Source organism: Canis lupus, chromosome 19, assembly GCF_048164855.1.
Source record: "Canis lupus baileyi chromosome 19, mCanLup2.hap1, whole genome shotgun sequence".
Classification (NCBI taxonomy): domain Eukaryota; kingdom Metazoa; phylum Chordata; class Mammalia; order Carnivora; family Canidae; genus Canis; species Canis lupus.
The window spans coordinates 28,928,915-28,949,066 of NC_132856.1; the positions used below are offsets into that span (position 1 = coordinate 28,928,915).

At 39.0% G+C, this 20,152-nt stretch overlaps 1 protein-coding gene across 6 annotated transcripts in view; it reads right to left on the reverse strand.

Annotated features, from left to right (window-relative positions):
• Positions 1-20,152, reverse strand: part of ATXN7 (ataxin 7) — a 139,917-nt gene that overhangs the window by 100,031 nt on the left and 19,734 nt on the right. For 3 of the 6 annotated variants that reach the window (XM_072785533.1, XM_072785527.1, XM_072785531.1), the window contains exon 2: positions 6,387-6,485. The gene's annotated coding sequence lies outside the window, so the exon portion shown is untranslated. Of the gene's footprint in view, positions 1-6,386; positions 6,486-7,835; positions 8,045-8,081; positions 8,380-20,152 lie in introns of those variants that run through there. The other 3 variants (XM_072785530.1, XM_072785529.1, XM_072785528.1) reach the window with 3 other exon arrangements.

Sequence of the window (20,152 nt, forward strand, 5' to 3'; positions counted from 1 at the left end):
CCCCATTCTTTGTATGCACCCTGATCCCATAGCCATTTGGGTCTGTATTGCTTCCCAAAGGACTGCTCCACAAAGACTTTCATCCCCTGTCTACCTCCAAAATAAAACATTCCTTTTCTTGGTGGACATAAATGGCATGCAGATTAACTATTTTTCACTAAACATGTAAAGGAATGAATATAGTTTTCTGTTTTCAACAATATGTTTTAATCCTAACATATTCTCTCATATAGAAGGGGAGACCTTAACCCAGATGACTTTCTAGATGTAATGGTTCCTAAACCATTCTTCCTAGAAACACACAACTATTGCATCTCTAAGGCCATTTTGATATTAAATGCCACAATCTATGAAAGAAGGCAAAGTTTCTGACATTTTAATCTATTTAACCTATTTTAACCCTTCTTTTGATCAATGTAAAACCCGCAGGACTCTTCTCCACTTTCTACCACAGCCTCCTCCCCACCAAACTGCTCTAAGTAAAGGAACTCCAGGAGCAGAAAAAAACAAAATTGCTACTGGTGAGAAATCTACCTTTCCTACTTTCCAGAGCCTCCTGCCTCTCTCCACTTTAGAAAACAGGTATTTTCACAAAACATCGGGATATTTCCACATGGTTTCTGTGAGGACTGGAAACAGAGCACCAATCACATGTAAGTGGTTAGTAAGCTAGAATCTGACTTATCAGGTATTTCTTAAAAACAGAGCCAAATAAGTAAATTGGGCTTCACCCAAACCATTAAATCTTTGTGCTTCAAAGAACACCTTCAAGAAGGTAAAAAGATAACCCACAGGGAGAAAGTTTTTGCAAATCACTTATCTAATACGAGACTTGTACCCAGAATATATAAAGAACTCTTGGGCAGCCTGGGTGGCTCAGCAGTTTAGCGCTGCCTTCGGCCCAGGGCATGATCCTGGAGACCCGGGATTGAGTCCTATGTCAGGCTCCCTGCATGGAGCCTGCTTCTCCCTCTGCCTGTGTCTCTGCCTCTCTCTCTCTCTCTCTCTCTCTCTCACACACACACACATTCTCTCTGTCTCTCATGAATAAATAAATAAAATCTTAAAAAAAAAAAAAAAGAACTCTTGCAACTCAAGAAAAAAAGGAAGGGGAGCAAATAATTCAATTTTTAAAATTGGTGAAGAATCTCAACAGACATTTGTCCAAAAAGATAACATAAATAACCAACAAACAAATGAAAAGATATCCAATATCATTTATCATTAGAGAAATACATATAAAATCCACAATGTGATACCAATTCCCAATCATTAGGATGTTGATTATCAAAACAAAACAGAAAATAACAAGTCTTGGCAAAGATATGGGAAAATTGGAATTCCTGTACATTGCTGGTAGGACCGTAAAATGGTACAATCCACATTGAAAACAGTCTGACAGTGCCTCAGACTTACAATAAGATTCTATAATTCTACTTCTAGGTATACTCAAAAGATCTAAAGCAGGGACTCAGAGATTTGTCCATCAATGTTCATAACAGCTTTACTTACAACAGCAAAAAGATAGAAGCAATCCAAGTGCCCATCAACTGACAAATAAAATTGTACACATCCACACAATGGACTATTATTCAGCAATTAAAAGGAGTAAAGTACTGATACCCTACAACATGGATGTGTCTCAAAACCAAGCTAAGTAAAAGAAGCCAGATGCAAAAGGCCACATATAATATGATTCCATTTATATAAAATATTCACAATAGGCAAATCTGTAGAAACAGAAAACAAATGAGTGGCTCTCAGGACCAAAGGGTCCTGAGTAGTACTACTTAATGGAAACAGGGTTCTCCTTTGGGAGTGATGAAAATATTTAGACCTAGAAAGGTGGCAGTTATATAACATTATGAATATATTAAAAACTATTAAATGGGTAAATCCGTGGTATTTGATTCATATTTCAATAAGATTTTTTTTTTGGGGGGGGGGAACACCTGGTTGGCTCAGTTAAGTGTCTGCCTTCAGCTTACATCATGATCACTGGATCCTGGGATCAAGTCCTTGCTCAGCAGGGAGTCTGCTTTTCCCTCTACCTCAGTCCCTTCCCCTGCTCATGTTCTCTCGCGAACACACACACACATTCTCTCTCTCAAATAGTCTTTTTAAAAATATTAAAAAAAAAAAAAAAAAGCCAGCATTAAACTTGGAAAATTTCACACAAAATTCCAGATTGACTGCTGAGAAATCTCTATGATCTCACATCATTGGCCACAAGTTCCCTCAGGACAACCATCAGTGGGAGCTAAAACTTGTCCTGGAGCCCATCTCTGCCACTGCCTAATTCTGGACCTTAACAGGACAGGTTTTGTCTCTGCCTCAGTTAGCTCCTCTGTAAAAGGAGGATTGTAACAGTATCTACATTTCCTCTCTGCAGTATCATAACAGTATCCTACCTTATCAAGTGTTATAAGGAGTCAGTTTTATGTAATATGCTTAGAACAGCACTTGTCACATAACTGTAACACTTAACTCATTAAGTGTTAGCTATTTTATATTTTGTGATACCTCATCCTTTTTATAATATAAATAGCATTTGCTTTTCATTTTTTGTTTTTACAAATCAAAGTATAGCATATAATGTAGCAGTCCAAAAGAAATGGACAGTCGTAAAATTTTTTAAAAGCAATATACAAAATACTGTCCACAATATGTGCTTATTTTTGTGTAACAGTAATAATGATGAGGATGACAAGTCTATACATAGAAAACAGTCTAGATAACTCTGGACTTATGGGGAACAAGGAAGGAAAGAATGTAATTAAAGGGACTTTTTATTAACATACATATTTATATAATGTTTCGATCATTCCAGTTTTATTAGAATATAATTAACATAACATTATGTAAGTTTAAGATGTACATATTTTGACATACTTATTGCAAAATGATTGCCACAAAAAGGTTAGCTGACACATTCCATCCCCTCACATAGGTACCTTAATTTTTTTAACAACAACCTTTTATAAGATCAGGAACTATAATATGGATATTATATTTTCAAGGAGAAACTCTAAATTAATTTTGTTTGAGACCTCTGTAGGATTGTCACAAAATTCTACTGCTGGGATTCCCAAAGCACCAGGCTCTCTTCAGTCTCATTCTTTCTCATGAAATATATGCAGCTATGTTTTACAGCTGCCAATAAAAGAGATTCTGAACTCCTTGGTTCAGCAGGCAACACCTTTCATTACCTGGCCCAACACCCTTTTTCCAGCTTTATCACCTATCAGTCCCCCTTACAAAGGCTCCTCTTGAGCTGAACAGGACCGAAAATATACATGCCTCAAATGTTTTTCTGCATGCCATTCTTTTTTTTTTTTTTAATTGAGGTAAAATTCACATAACATAAAATTCACAATTTTAACCATTTTAAAGTGTATAATAGAGTGGCATTTAGTATATTCACAGGGTGCTACATCATCACTATGTGGCTCTGGAGCTTTTTTACCACCCCAAAAGGAAACCCTGCACCCATTAAGCAGTCAGTCACTCCCCATCTCCCATCCCTCCCTCAGCCCCTAGAAACCACATCTGTTTTTGTCTCAATAGATTTGCCTATATTGGATATTTCACATAATTAAAACCACACAATATGTGGCCTTTTGTGTCTGGTCTCTCTCAGCATAATGTTTTCAAGATTCATCTATGCTGGAGCACGTATCTATAATTTATTCCTCTTTATGGCTAAAGAGCCCAGTGTGCGGATGTACCCCACTTTCTTCATCCATTCATCAGCGATGAGCATTTGGGTTGTTGCCACCTCTCAGCTACCACGAACAGTTGCATGCCATTATCTTTCCCTTCCTTCAGTTTTACCTGCTAAACAAAGTCAAGCCCTTACCTGAGTTTCAGATCAACTCCAACCCCCCACCACCATCAATCAGCCTGTCCGAAGTTCTCCTCTTTTCTGAATGACTTCTCTACTTCTATAGGTGACATAGCAAACTTCCAGCACACGGCAGAGCCCCCACGGACTTATTTAGGTTTATTCAAACTGTTTTCTTAAATTAGTTGCTAACATTGAAAAACTCATGAAAAATAATTGAAATCGAGTTCAGTTCCCTTAAAAATTTGCCTGGATTATTACACTAACCACAGCTGAACTGGTTTTTATCCCTACCCCCTAGAGCCTATCTCAATAGCATGGCCGCAGCAGTTTTATTAAAACAGAAGTCAGAGCAAGTCATTCCTCTACTCAAAGCCTTCCAATGGCCTCCCACTCCTCACAGAATAAAAGCCACGGCCCACTGGATGGCCTTGAACCTGACTTGATTTCCCACCTTTCTGCCTGCCCACGAACTCCAGCCCTCACCCTTCTTGGACAGCCCAGGAGGCTCCTGCTTTAGGCCTTTGCACGGAATGCGCAGGTCTCGCCTTCCCAAAGAGCCTACCCAGACCACCCTAATTTAACAACACTGCAGTGCCACCCCTCATCAGCACACCTGGTTCTCATTACCCTGACCTGCTTTGTCTAACCAATTATCATCATCTAGTATAACATATTTACTTACTTACTAGACTTTCTATTATCTGCTTCTTTCCATGAAAAAGTAGGTGGCACAATGGCAGGGACTTTTATCCCTTTGATTTACTAATTAATCCCCAATGCCCAGAGAGCACAGCATGACATAGGTGGGCACTCAAAAACCATTTGTTGAATGGGTATTGGGTCTATAATCTGCTGGCACTGAAAAGAGGCTGCCCTTTAAAACTGTCCATGATTTTGACAGTTCCTTCCAATTCTACCTGGCCCATTTCATTCCTCTACCTGTCTGGACCTGAGTCTGTCACACTTCTTCCTACAGACTTGAGTTTGTTACACTTCTTCCTTTCCTGACCCTGGTTATTGACTTCCTGGTATCAAATTAATCTTTCCATCTGAATGTTATTCAAAAAAGGATGTCATAATTGTAGCCTGTGAAAACCACCTCTTAGTCTCTTGTCTTCCTGAAGGACAATCCCTCTGCTCATAGCAGAAGCTCAATAAACAACTACAGATTAAAAAGATCCTTTAGCATTTCTGTCAAATGTGTTTTCTCCCCACCTTCCCCACCCTAACCCAACCTCCACCACTACCAGTTGCTCACTACCATCTAGGAAAACGCTGCTTCTTTCTTGTCTGGTACTTTCCAGACATTCCACAATGAATGCCATCCTTTGTGATGACTTTAATGATCCCTGAAGGGTACTTCTGAATCGCTGGCCTTCCAGCTTTAGGTCAGAAAATTTTAAGGCCCCTTTTATTATTTTTTTTAAATTTTTTATTTATTATTGTAGTCACAGAGAGAGAGAGAGAGGCAGAGACACAGGCAGAGGGAGAAGCAGGCTCCATGCACCGGGAGCCCGATGTGGGATTTGATCCCGGGTCTCCAGGATCGCGCCCTGGGCCAAAGGCAGGCGCCAAACCGCTGCGCCACCCAGGGATCCCTAAGGCCCCTTTTAAAGGTAGGGACTCCAGAGCTATCCAGTCACTTGCTCTAAGTACCTAAACAGAACTGCTACATCCTTCCTGAAGCTCCAAAATGTTATCTTTGAAGATTCATGGTCATGTTGTTCAAAATGTTTCCATCTTTGCTACAGTTGCCTAAACCTGATTAAAGCACTGCATTTTTTGCCTAAATATACAAGCTGACCAATTTCAGAAGCTGAAACACCTTTGGTCTTCACTTTTTGAATCATGTTCAGTTTTAACCCTCAGCAACTCATCTTAAACTACTTAAACTTAAGCTCCTTATTCCTTTCAGGAGTAGATGGAAAGGTGGATTTTTTTTCCTTCTTTTTTCACAGTACGTAAAACTTAGCACCCTCCTCCTCAAATAGTAAATGCACAACTGCAAATATGTAGTAAGAAACTCAATTAATAGTGATCTAGGACTGCTCATGAGCACACACTGCCTGGCAGTCTGGGCAAAGGCACAAGGCCCAGAGCATGTAGCTGAAGAACTCCTGCTTATTTTACAATTTGCTTAGGACCTTCCCAACTCTGAGTAGCTGGTTCTACATTGCTTGCAGACAGAGAAAACAGGAGTGAGGAAAAATAGAACTGAAGAGAAACACAAGGGCATGCCTTTGGACAAATTGTTAGGAAAAGGTAGATATGGACGGAGGGTAGGAAATGTTCCTATCTCCAAAATCCTACAGTGTTGATAAGTGGAGGATGGTTACTTAGCACTTTTTCTTTTGACAAACACACACCTAATTATATTGTACTCTTAAATTCATTGAAACTTCATATTCAGGGTTATACTGAAGATCTTACTCAGATAACCTGAATTTTAAAAACTATCATCCTTTTATAAAAGTCAAACTCTATTATAACGAGAAGCATTGCATTTATTTGTCTGTGCTATGTTGGGATAGCCAATTACCTTTACTTTGGAGGGCAGACCAAAAATCCTAATCGATTTACCAGTGGATCTTCATCTGCTGTGATTGTGGAAGCTCTTTCTTCTTAATTCTGTTCAGATCTACAAAAACAGAAAAGGAAAAAAAGGATGAAACAATGGATAAAGCTAATCAGAAATCTACAATCTCATTAGTTGCCAGATGTTCCAAAATTATTATGTGTTTTGAAACGCCAAAGTGTTAAAATTAGAGGCACTTTACCAATTTTACAACAAATGTAATTCAGTTGTGTGGTTTTTTTTTTACAGTGAATTTAATTGGCTATATTTACAATAACGTAAGAACAAATGACTATTCAATGTGTACATAGAGTCAGCCTCCTGGGGCTTAAAATTATTGTATGTAATTTGCCACTAATGACTTTTCACTTAATTTTTGAAATGGTTATTCAGAAAGTCTGCTCCTGTGAAACCTGTCAGTATCACAAATTTAAAACATACACACAGACACACACACACGCTGAATGAAATTACTCTTTGGAGAGCTCACTCTACCCTTTATTATTCAGCAATTTATAAAAGCAATTCATAACACTACAAATAGAAAGCAAAAATTCAATTAAACCATTCTCCTAAAAAGCACAAGGGAATTATGTGTTCCATCATGCACATATTTTCATACACATGCACACATACATATTTCAAGTAGAATGTGGCTACTATTAAAATTAATTTGGAGAGGAGCATGGAGTTCAGGAATCAAGAGAGTGAAGGTTAACAAATTAGAGTTAGAAAGCCAGTTTTCAAGTTTGACATGCAGCACAAGAGAAAGAACGGCAAATATAGGTAATGACACAGCTATGAAGCAGATGCTGCTAGGGTGTAGAGCACAAGGCAGGCTTACTTCATAAGAAAAATTCACTATTGATACATTTTTCTTCCTATAATCCTCACAAGCTATATACCAAGGTTGGGTGGCAAGAAGATTGTTTTAACTTTTATTTACTTTCATATACTCTGAGATAGTAAGCCAAACATTTCTATGGTCTGAGACATCAGATAATAAAGCAACTCTGAAAGTCAGCAGTTGAAATTCTATGCCATGTTTCAAACATTTATTCATAATTATCTTTACTGGCTCTAAGTTATTCATGGATCACATCCATTCCCTCTCCCTTTTTAAAACAGTTTCGGTTTCATTCACCCACAAAATGTTATTCAGTAATGTAAGCGTTCAGTAATCATTCCTCCAATCTTTATAAGCCAGATGTGTCTCTTCTCTATATTTCTAATTCCTTCCTAGTGCCCTTTTAAAAATTTTCTCTGATTTCCATTTTAGTGTTCTTTTTCTGCCTTATTTCCAATAAAAGCCACTATCTAGCTTAACATGTCTGTCCAGAGCCAAAATTCATTTCTTTGCATCCTAAACACTTTACAGCTATGCAAAATCACTCAAAGGAAGCTACAAATTACCAGGATAGACAGCCAATAAAGATGTTATGTTAGAGATAACCATTCAGCCTGCTGACAGTGATTCCTTCAGAGTAGACTGGAGATGGAACAACACTGGCAGCAGATTAAACTCTGTGCTTGATAGGATTTCATTAGGTCAAGCTATGTTTCCATTTTCCATCAGGACACTCCAGGCATATCTCCAAAGTATCCAAGGAAGTCATCAGATTTTGGGTGCCATGAAATCGCCCCCAAGATAGCATTTACCTTTAAAAGAATTCCTCATTTACTAGCCTGCATACCTTAAAAATGCTTTAAGGGAGACTCTATTCTTAGAGGGAAAAAAAAGGTAGTGGCAGTTACTAAAAATAAGCAGTTAAAAATAGTAACTTCTCTTAGAATGGGGGCAGAAAGACAACTATCGTATGTTTGTATATGTTCTTTTTTATCTTCACAAGAATACTATTCTCAAAAGAGCTGTTGTTATGATCCCCATTTTACTAGCAAGGAAACAGACTGAGAGAGGTCATAATTTGTTCAAGATTACCCAGTAAATAAACGGTTTGGAATTGGAACTAGAATGGAGGCCTATGATGTAATTTAGTTCCCTTACCAGTACACCATACTGTCTAAACAGCAACTTAATTTTGTTTTGCAAAGACAAAGAAATTGGTTTTTTGTTTGTTTGTTTAATATTTTATTTATTTATTCATAGAGACAGAGAGAGAGAGGCAGAGACACAGGCAGAGGGAGAAGCAGTCATCATACAGAGAGAGAGCCTGATGTGGGACTCGATCCAGGGTCTCCAGGATCACGCCCTGGGCTGCAGGCGGCGCTAAACTGCTGCGCCACCAGGGCTCCCAAAGAAATTGTTTAAGGGGAAGACTGAAGAGCATGTTCTAAGAATAGAAACATAAAACTGGACAGCTTTTATTCATTCACCACCTAATATGTAACAAATAGTCAATAAATATAATTTTTAATAAGATAATTTTTAAATGACTGAGATGGGAGAGAAAGAAATAAAAAAGATATAAGGGTGCCTGGGTGGCTCAGTCAGTTAAGCATCTGACTCCTGGTTTTGGCTCAGGTCATGATCATGGGGTCCTGGGATTGAGCCCCACATCAGACTCCACATTTAGCAGGGGAATCTGCTTGAGATTCTTTCCAAAATAAATAAATATATCTTTTAAAAAAGAAAAAAAAGATGTAACTTGAGTTTCTCCAAAGTCTTGAGAAGCATAAATCTATTTACTCTTTTTTTAGGAGCAGGGGGCAAGATTACAGAAGATGCCTTTCTTCTAAGAGCTGCCTAACCCATGGTGATCCTTTTTCTAACTACTATGTAGTTCTCAACTCTATGCCAAACGGTATTTATATTATGCAACTCCAAACTCCTCCTTTGTTTTGGCCAAAGTTGGACACATGACCTAATCTGAGACAGTCCATTTGTTCTCCTTGGAACTAGAATTGGAATGAAGAGGGTCTACTCTGGTCTAGGCTGCAAGCTACCCCCATGCACTCTCAGTCTATAGGAAAAAGCCAGTCAGCAAAGAGAAGAATAAACACAGTGCTCAGAACAAATCTAACCTAGGAGGCCACTAAATCCCAGAGGATAGAAAGGGAACCAGTTCCTGTCACGGATGGGTCTTGAACTTCCCTGTCTCAGGTATGGTCTTCCAGAGGCCCAAAGCATTTCCTTCCCAAAGGGTTTAAGAATTCCACGGACCTATAAAGTAAAAGGCTCCCTCTTCTGAGCTTAAATGTTTTTTAATTGATTCTTGATAAGTGCAACAAAAATAATCTTGCTCAAGACAGCAAAAACTTTTGTTTTTAAAAGGGCAGATATCACCAGAATTTGTTGTAAAAAAAGGTTCTGTGGAATGCCCAAGGGTTTGGAAAAGTCCTTTCATTACCTTTAAACAGAGAAAAGTCCACACTGTTACATGAGCAGTGTTATATCAACATTTATAGAGAAAAGGCCTTATTTTCTAGAACATTTTTATGTACTTTTAAGACTCTGAGAGCCTCGCTGTAATCTGGATCACTTATTGTACAGTCAAGTATGTCAAAATTAAACAAAAATGCCCTAGCCATGATAGAAGAAAAGCAGGCCGAACTGAGTCACTCTTGTATCGAAGCATAACATGAATTTTTTTATTTCTTAAACCTTCTTAAAATCTAGGGGCTTGAACCCCTAAGCACCCTAGGTGCTTGGAAAGGGCACAAAAGGGAAAAGAACAGAGTAGAGAGGGCCCTGCAAGGAGGATAATACAAGTTCTAACTGGAGGGAAGGCCAGCTCCAATCTCTCCATTTTGCGCATGGAAAGACTGACAACCAACAGAGGTTTGCCCCATTTATTTACTCAATAAAAACGTGCTGAGCATGTGCTCCATGCCAGGTGCCATGCCTGGCACCAGAGCAACTCCATGTATAACCTCTGGGCTATCCTCTACTCTTTGACCCTCACTACAAACAAAGTCCACAGGCCTAAAACAGTCCACTTCACTGTCTCTATTACTTTAGTGATCTTAGGGGAAAAAAGGAATTTGTTGCTAATATTTAAAAGGTGGGAAGATTCACATAGAATTCCACATTTCCTTTTTCTCTTGGAAAGTTAAAAAATGTGGCCACCGGTGCCAGCTCTCCTGGGTGGGGATAACTGGGTGATGCTGTCAATGGGATGCCCCTTGCCACTCCCTGGGTACCTTCTTTTCAAAGTTCCCACCTGGCTGCATCACTTATTTTCCTTATACACCTATCTCCTGTGTGTGACGTTTAGCCTATGATGTTATCCTCAGGCTCTTTTACATGAAACACCACAGACCAAACATTTCCAAATCAGATTGCATGTTATCTGTAATTATTCAGCAATATGAATTAGCACGGCCCTGAGTTTACTCATTCTCTTCCTTGCTTTCACCCTGACAGGCTTTTTCCCTGTCAAAGCAAATTTAAAAATGAAACTCTATACTCCACACAATCTGACTTCTCAATGGTGCTAGATATCCACCTCTTCAAAGACCAGCTCAAGTTCTCCCACTTACTGAGCTACAGGGTCTGCTCTCAAGGTCACTCCACTAAACACACAACTGCTAAACCAGGAGCTGACATCACTTACTAGTAAGGACTCCAACACCTCTGGCCTAGGTTTCAAGGAGATATTTTAGTCATAAGGCTTTCTTGACCCTCCATGAAACTCCATTAAAGCCTCCATTTTCTGTCAGTGCTTGGCACCAGAACATTTCCATACACATTCAGCCCTTCTCAGGAAAGATTTCAATATAGCCATTTCTCACTTCCCTTGCCATTTCAGGTCACATGGCTCTCCCATCTCAAGCCCCATCTTTCCCAGGCTTCACTGACAGGGCTCTCCTTCCATTTGGCTGAGGGGTAAGCCATTTGTCCATCAAGCATAACTATAGTACACTATTTCACCATTAGCTGAAGGAGAAACAAAAATATAATTGTCAATAATTCCCCAGGTTGTGTAAAACGTTTGCTCAAGCCAGTAGATTTGCAGGTCTAAAGCAGAGTCCAGTAACAGTGGCTGACATTCACTAAGCACTACTTGCTAAGTGCCCAGTTTCAACACAGTAAACCCTTTAAATACATTCTCACCTAATCCTCCCGGTTCTATGATGTAACAACTTTTACTATCCTCCTTTACCAGAAAAAAATACTGAGACTTGTGAGATGAGGCCCCAAAGGGGTAGAACTGTGGCAACTGCATACTAAAGTGGAGCTGAAAACCATTCCTTCTACTGCTACCCTGCACAGCAATTCTTACCTCTTTCCTCCACACTGCTGTTCCTGCCATCCTAAACTACTTCCTACCTTCCAAGTAACTCCCATCCAGCCTTTAAAACAAACTCTGATAAACCTCTTCAGGTCATCACACCTACATCCCTAAGTGGGCTTCTTAGAGGCAGGGTCTGCAACATTTCACCCTCATACCCCCAGGGCCTGATATTCTAAGTGTTAATGCCTGCTGAATAGAATTGAATTCAATGAAACCACTGGGTCTGACAAGCTACCCAACCACTCCAGATAATGTGGGCCTGGGGTGGGATGTTCCCGCCTTGCTGAGAACTTGCAATTAGGCCTGAGCAATACATAGCTGTTGTGGCATCTACCCACACTCTTCCCAACCAAGTCCACCTATAGACGAAAAAGGGGAAGGAAGGATGAAAAGTAAAGTCCATGATGCCTTACTGTCCTCTTGACAGGGCAATAAAAAGTCTGTGGTGTTGACAGGGAAAAGGAAGGCCTGTGAGGGACAGAAAGGGTTTCTCCCCCAATATCTGCCAGGGGGACATCAATCTCCTGATCCTGGAGTAGGGTTATAGAATTCTAAAATCCACATAAATATACTCAGTCAAATCATTCTTTGCTACTCTAACACAGTCCTTTAGGAATGATGTCAAATAAATGAACAGCTAGCAAGTATTTAACTCTGGAGGCATACTTATTAACACTACCAATAACAGTAACAACTTTTACTGAGTGTCTATTCTGGGCCAGCCCCTGTGCTAAGTACTTTACATGCACTGTCCTGTTTAATTTTCACCACAGCCCTATGAAGAACGTTTAGAAGTGAGGAAATGGAGGTATAAAGTAGTTAAATGGCTTGCCTAAAGGTCACTACCAAATGGCTCACAATAGAAGCAGTTCCTAGTACAATAAATATGTAATTTTTATCAACAATGCCTGCAGGGTTTTTTTGTTTGTTTCGTTTTGTTTGTTTGAACTTTTCTACCCTTCCTCCTTAAGTAAGGCCAGGTAAATAAAAGCAGGCGGGGCTACCTACTGCAACTTTTACTAGCTTCTCTAAAAGATCCAGGGAAAGTCCTTCCTCTTCTGTTAAGCCTTTTAAATATTATTTGTGATAAAGATTGCCAATGCCAACCTATATCCACATTCTTCATCTTCCTGAACACACAATTAGACTAAATTTCCCAATTTCCATTGCAGTAAGATGTAGCTATGTGAGTCCTAAAATATGAAGAGATGTTGGGTTCCACTTCTAGGCTTGATCCATGTAAACCTCTTTGTTTTGATCCTCAGTCTCTCATAACCTAGGTTAGTAAAATGGAGAGGGCTCCAAGCCCCTAGAGGGCAGAGCCACAAAACTTCAACCCTTAATAACTAGGTAGAGAAGAGTCTCCTTGCCAACCCATACTGAGCTGTGACCTGAGAGAGAAATGAACATGTATTAAGCTACTAAAGTTTTAGGTAGCAATAGTCAGGCCACCCTAATACAGTATTAGTATTGTTGTCTAATAAGGCTTTTACTTACACAGTTTATTCATTTCTCACTATGAGGTAGGTATCATCTGCATTTTATAAGTGACAGAACTAAGGGTCAGAGATCAATAATCTTGTCCTCCTCTGAACAACTACAGCATTTACAATCTGAAGGATCTATTTGGTAATTACTTATGGATTGCCTTATTATATATGTTGGTAGATTGGTAGGGCATTGATGGGTAGGGCAGTTTTCACTCCTGTAGTTAGCTGATTTTTTCTTCTACTTATAACTGGTTTTCCAGAGAGCTGTTAATGGGTGGGGTAGGTCCTATATCCCTATACTCCATATCACTTCACACATTGCCTCATGAACATACAAATTAATCTAAAAATCTATATTCTTTAAATTATCTACTTATATATAAATTAACATACATGTATTTTAATAGATACATTCTGTTTGGGGCAGAAGGGCTCTTAAATAAATCTGACCAAGAAGGGCAGCCCAGGTGGCTCAGCGGTTTAGTGCCGCCTTTGGCCCGGGGCATGATCCTGGGGTCCCGGGATTGAGTCCCACATCAGGCTCCCTGCATGGAACCTGTTTCTCCCTCTGCCTATGTCTCTGCCTCTCTCTCTCTCTCTCTCTGATGAATAAATAAAATCTTTAAAAAAAAAATCTGATCAAGAAAATTGTCTTACGTGCTACAGAGTTACTTACTACATTTTTATACAGTGCCTGGCATACAGTTGATGATCAATAAATGATGGCTTCCCTCTTCCTCTATCCCAACCACTACTTCAAGTACAATCATGCTGCTTGATGAAAATAAGGATGATCAGAAGAAAATGTTAAAGTGGTAGGGAGCCGGGTGCCTCAGTGGTTTAGGCCTCTGACTTTGGCTCAGGTCATGATCTCAGGGTCCTGCGATTGAGCTCCCTGTTCAGCAAAGAATTTGCTTCTCCCTCTCCCTTTCCCTCTGCCCCTCCAGCTCGCATGCTGGCACTCTCTCTCTCCTTCTCATAAATAAATAAATAAATAAATAAATAAATAAATAAATAAATAAATAAATAAATAAATAAATCCTTTTAAAAAGAAAAAATGTTAAAGTGGTAAGTAGAGGTTGATTTTAACTACAAAGAATAGTTTCCTATGGGGAGGAAGACTAAAACATTAGGAGCTAGAGCCAAATGAAAATCAATTGCCAATTACAAGAGTATCTCATTTATAAAAATCTGTTCTGACATGGTCTTCAGAAACATGAATTCTGGGCAAGCCAACCGGTGAGTGCTCACATCTCCCCTTCATTGCTAGTGAGCTGCAGAATGGTGCTTGGGGACTCACCTTCTATTTGCTCAGTTCATAGGTCTGGCCATATTGGATTCCCTAGAACTATGATATCATTATTCGTAGCAAAACACTAATGTGTCCTACAGCATCTAGCATATTTTTTATATTTTGTTAGAAAACAACATACAGTCATCTGAGGAAGATTTGTTCCTTCTGAGGCTGTTTGTTCCCATCCTTCATCTACCACAGTAAGACAGTATTAACAAGATGCAGACACTGGCCTTCATATGGTGACATTTCACACTAACCACATACAGAAGGTCCCTGACTTAACAATGTTTTGACTTAATGATTTTTCAACTTTACAATGGTGTGAAAGTAATACACATTCAGTAGAAATCATACTTACAATTTTGGATTTGGATCTTTTCCCAGGCTAGCTATATGTGGTATGACACTCTCGTGATGCTGGGCAGCAGCAGCACCACAGCTTCCAGTCAGCCATGCAATCATGAGGGTCAACAACCCACACACTGACAAACATTCTGTACCTATAGTCATTCTGGTTTTCACTATCAACACGATATTCAATGAACTACATGAGATAGTAACATTTTCTTATAAAATAGGCTTTATGTTAGATGATTTTGCACAACTGTAGGCTAATGTAAGCAGGTTTAAGGTATACTGGGCTAAGCCATGTTAAGTGGGTTAGACTGGTTTTTTTTTTATTTTTATTTTTTTTAAGATTTTGGGTAATCTCTACACCCAACATGGGGCTCAAACTCACAACCCTGAAATCAAGAGTCACATGCTCTACCAACACTCTACTGACGGCCAAGAACCCCAGGTTAGATGTTTGGTTTTTGTTTGTTTGTTTGTTTGTTTGTTTTTACGATTTTATTTATTCATTCATGAGAGACACAGAGAGAGGCAGAGACATAGGCTAAAGGAGAAGCAGACTCCCCATGGGGAACCTGATGTGGAAATCGTGGAAATCGATCCCAGGACCCCGGGATCGAGATCTGAGCTGAAGGCAGACACTCAACCGCTGAGCCACCCACGCGCCCCAGGTTAGGTGTTTTAAATGCATCTTGGAACAACTTATGATGGGTTTATTGGGACATAACCCCATTATAAGTCGAGGAAGATCTAGCAATTCTTTCATTAATTAATGTAAATATTTAAATTGCTGTTCATGCAAATATCATGTCCCAAAGAGTCTCTCTCTGCAAAGCTCTTTCAAGAAGAAATGAACACAAATGAGTGTCACTTTATTTGGTAAAACTAAAGTATACACTTGGTTTTCTTACTCCTGCTCGGTAAACAGTTGCAATATTTAACTTAACTTGCTAATGGAATGGGCTTTTCCCGGGGTAATTTTCCCTTTAACATTGCCGTATCATCTGTAACAGTAGGCAATAAGGTTAATGCTATAATCAGCTATTACCTCGGTACATACGACTTTAGCTGCTGTTCAAATATAGCAGCAGAGTATAGGACAACCAAGCAAGAAAAGTACAGGTTTGAAAATTAGTGAATCAAACTCTGGACAACAACTTATTTTAAAATAAATATGTTTTTAAATGTTTAACATTGATGATCTTTTTAAAATAAAATTCTTTTAAAAATGAATGAAAAATGCCAATCTCAAAAAAATCACATTTATGTAACATTCCCAAAATGACAAAATTAGAGTTGGAGAACAGATTAGTGGTTGCCAGAAGTTAGGGACTATATGGGTAACATGAATGACTAAAACCATTAGAGGACAGCATCAGGAGATTTTTGTGGTGCTGGAATAGCTCTGTATCTTGTTTGTAGTAGTGGTTATACAAATCTACATGAGATAAAATTACACAGAACTACACACATACTCTATACCAATGTCACTTTCCCAGTTTTGGTATTGAATTGTAGTTGGGAAAGATGTAACTTATGGGAGAAACTGGGTGAAGAGTAACCAGGTCCTCTCTGAACTGTCTTTGCAACCTGTGAATATTTAATTATTTCAAAATAAAAAGTCAAAAATAACTAAAAGTATGTTAGATTATAAACAGACTTCAAAGAATAATTTATGCAACCTATAAGATTAAATAAAACCCAAGCCTGTGCAATTATTTTTTTATCATCTGATTTTCCATTTGGTATACAAACTACAGATAATCTTAATAGAGGCAAGAGTAGAAATGAAGTAGGTTTTTTAATTGGTTTTGCTGTCAGGATGGTTACTGTTCATGACAATGTGAGTAATATCGAGCACTTGGGCAGCAAATATCTGGACTTTTTACAAAAGGCAAGTAGTACACAATGTAAAAAAATACAAATATATTTAAAGGCTTATCTTAAAATCCATTAAAGACATTAAAAAAATAGAAAGCAAAAAAAAGTCATGGAACGGCATACTTGAAACTTAAAAATAAAAAACATATTTTCTGATTTCTGTATGCTAATGAAGATAATCTGCAAAATACATTATTAGACTCAATGTGATTACCAAACAAGAGATTTTTTTTTAATGTACACATGGTAGGGATCCCTGGGTGGCGCAGCGGTTTAGCGCCTGCCTTTGGCCCAGGGCGCGATCCTGGAGACCCGGGATCAAATCCCACGTCGGGCTCCCGGTGCATGGAGCCTGCTCCTCCCTCTGCCTATGTCTCTGCCTCTCTCTCTCTCTCTCTATCATAAATAAATAAAAATAAATAACATTAAAAAAAAATAATGTACACATGGGAATAGTTTCTACAATTCAAATTATCTCTGGCTAAATTCATATAAATTGCTGTAATACACCAATAATAAATAAGAGACAAAAAGAATTCCAGAAGCCGGGAGATGCAAATGAAACAAAGCCAGTACAAGTTATTCTCACTAGGGTTTTAGACAGAAATCTTTTTATCACTGATTAAATGTAACATTCTGGGACTACATCAAAAACATGACTCTCTGATTCCATGTATCTCACACCTAAGCTGGCTCCACACTGGCTCATCATAACTCGGAATCTAAAGAGAGGCTGGCAGCACTTCATAAATACCTTCCTGTTCGCTCCTTTCTACAGTGATGCAATTTGACCTACATTTCCAGTGCCCATTGAAACTTCATAGGAGGGGGAAGAGGAGAGTTTTTCATTTCTCCTACCCTCTGATTAACTAGGACAGCAAATGCCACTCAGGGGACTGCTACCGGGCAGAAGCAAAGGGGAAAAAAAGTCATGCCGGTAGAAAATTCCACAGGAGAACATTTAAAAATCCTGCATTCTCTGATTCTGCAAATAAACTGTCATGGCTTTACAAGATGACAGCAAAGAAGAGTTGTCCCACTTTACACCATAATCAGCCTAGAACACCAAGGGCTTTTATTTACTTTAGGCTCCCAGCATGATGAAAATTAAACTTGAACTACAGACTCTTGTCCTTGCCACCATCTTTTTGTAAAAATAAGCTTTCAATTTTAGAATGATGCTAAGTTTACAGAGAGTTGTAAAGACTCTACATTGTTCCTATATACCCTACACCCCGTTTCCCCTATTGTTAACCTCTCCCGTTGGTGTGCTACATTTGTCACAACTAATAAACCAATATTGACACATTAAGTCCATACTTTATTCAGATTTCCTTAGTTTTTGCCTAATGTTCTTTTTCTGTTCCAGAATCCCATCCAGGATATCACGTTACATTTAGTTGTCATATCTCTTTACTCCTTTTTAGACTGACAATTTCTCATACCTTTTTGATGACCCTGACAGCAGTTTTGAGGAGTACTAGTTAAATATTTATAGAAAGTCTCAATTTTCTAAAGGTTTTCTCAAGATTCTAATGGGATTATTAATTTTGAGGAGGAAGACCACAGAGGTAAAGTGCCATTCTCATTACATCATATCAAGTGAACACTTATCATTGTTCATGCTAACTTGATCATCTGGCTGGGGTAGTGTTTGTCAAGTTTCTCCACTGAAAAGTTTCACACCCCCTTTCCATACTATTCTCTTTGGAAGGATGTCATTAAGCACAGCCCACATTTAAGGGATGGATAGTTATGTTTCACCTCCTTTTGGAGGATTATTGACACTAATCATTGGAATTCTTCTACATGGAAGATTTATCTATTCTTTCCTATTTGCTTACCCATTCAATCATTTATTTACATCTGTATGGACACACATATTTTCCTTTTATATTAATGTTTTATTATATTTTTACATATTTATATTATCATTATTACATATTATATGTATATTGATTGTATCTTTTATTTATCTTTATTTTATATCTTGAGTTACAATTTTTTTTAAAGATTTTATTTATTCATTCATAGAGACACAGAGAGAGAGAGGGGCAGAGGAACAGGCAGAGGGAGAAAGGCTCCATGCAGGGAGCCCAATGTGGGACTCGATTCAGGGTCCCCAGGATCACACCCCAGGCTGCAGGCGGCACCAAACCACTGCGCCACCGGGGCTGCCCTTGAGTTACAATTTTAAATGATATTATTTGTTTAAATTGTCCCACCTTGGACCCACTAGGAGCTCTTTCAGGCTCCTGTGTTCATTTGACATACCCCATTATTGTGTGTTTTGTGTTTTGTTTTAACACTTTTGTGCTTTCTGGGATTAGAAGATGCTCCAGGCTCAACTTGCTTATTCCCTGCCCCCGCCATAGAATTAAGTCATGTCTAGTTCCTTTTACTGGAGAATGGAACTAGAAACCAAGGTCTGGGGATCCCTGAGTGGCTCAGCGGTTGAGTGCCTGCCTTCAGCCCAGGGTGTGATCCTGGGGCCCGGGATCAAGTCCCATGTCAGGCTCCCCGTATGGAGCCTGTTTCTCCCTTTGCCCATGTCTCTGCCTCTCTCTCTTTCTCTCTGTCTCTCATGAGTAAATAAATAAAATCTAAAAAAAAAAAAAAAAAGAAAGAAAGAAACCAAGGTCTGGGCATTGGGTCTTACCAGAGTCTTTGAATGTTTTACACTTTAAAATTTCCACACATGAACTACTTCTATAATAAATTAATATAATTACTTCTTTAAGTATCTTCATTATGTACTCTAACATGATAAATCATAGAGAATACTTAGTAATCAAACTACCATCTGACTGGCCACGTTTCAGGTTTGATATGTCCAATAAATGCCTCACCATAATGAAGTTCCCCCTCCCCCACAAAAATAAGATTTTTTTTTCTGTTGTTATGGGGGAGGGAGAAGAAGTCTAGATTTACTCTTTTCTTTTAAGATTTTATTTATTTATTCACGACAGACACAGAGAGAGAGAGAGAGAGAGAGAGGCAGAGACACAGGCTCCATGCAGGGAGCCTGACGTAGGACTCCCTGGTCTTCAGGATCAGGCCCTGAGTTGAAGGCGACACTAAACCACTGAGCCACCCAGGCTGCCCAGAAATCTACATTTAAATGCAGCATGCTTGCTGCTCTATGCAAGGTCTCCTCTCCTTCCTCCTTCATTACCATTACAAGGTTTGCCAACCCTGAATTACCTGAACTAAAGGAAAATACAAATACAGTTGGATCTGGCTTTGAAATAGATTAGTGATGAGTTATGACAGCAACTACACCTTCCTATTTATGGTTTGTTTATTTTAACATTACACATAGCTTTTCTTCGTTGAAACTAAACTAATTGGGGATACCTGGGTGGCTCAGCAGTTTAGCGCCTGCCTTTGGCCCAGGATGTGGTGGTCCTGGAGTCCGGGGATTGAGTCCCACATCGGGCTCCCTGCATGGAGCCTGCTTCTCCCTCTGCCTGTGTTTCTGCTTCTCTCTCTGTCTCATGAATAAATAAAGTCTTT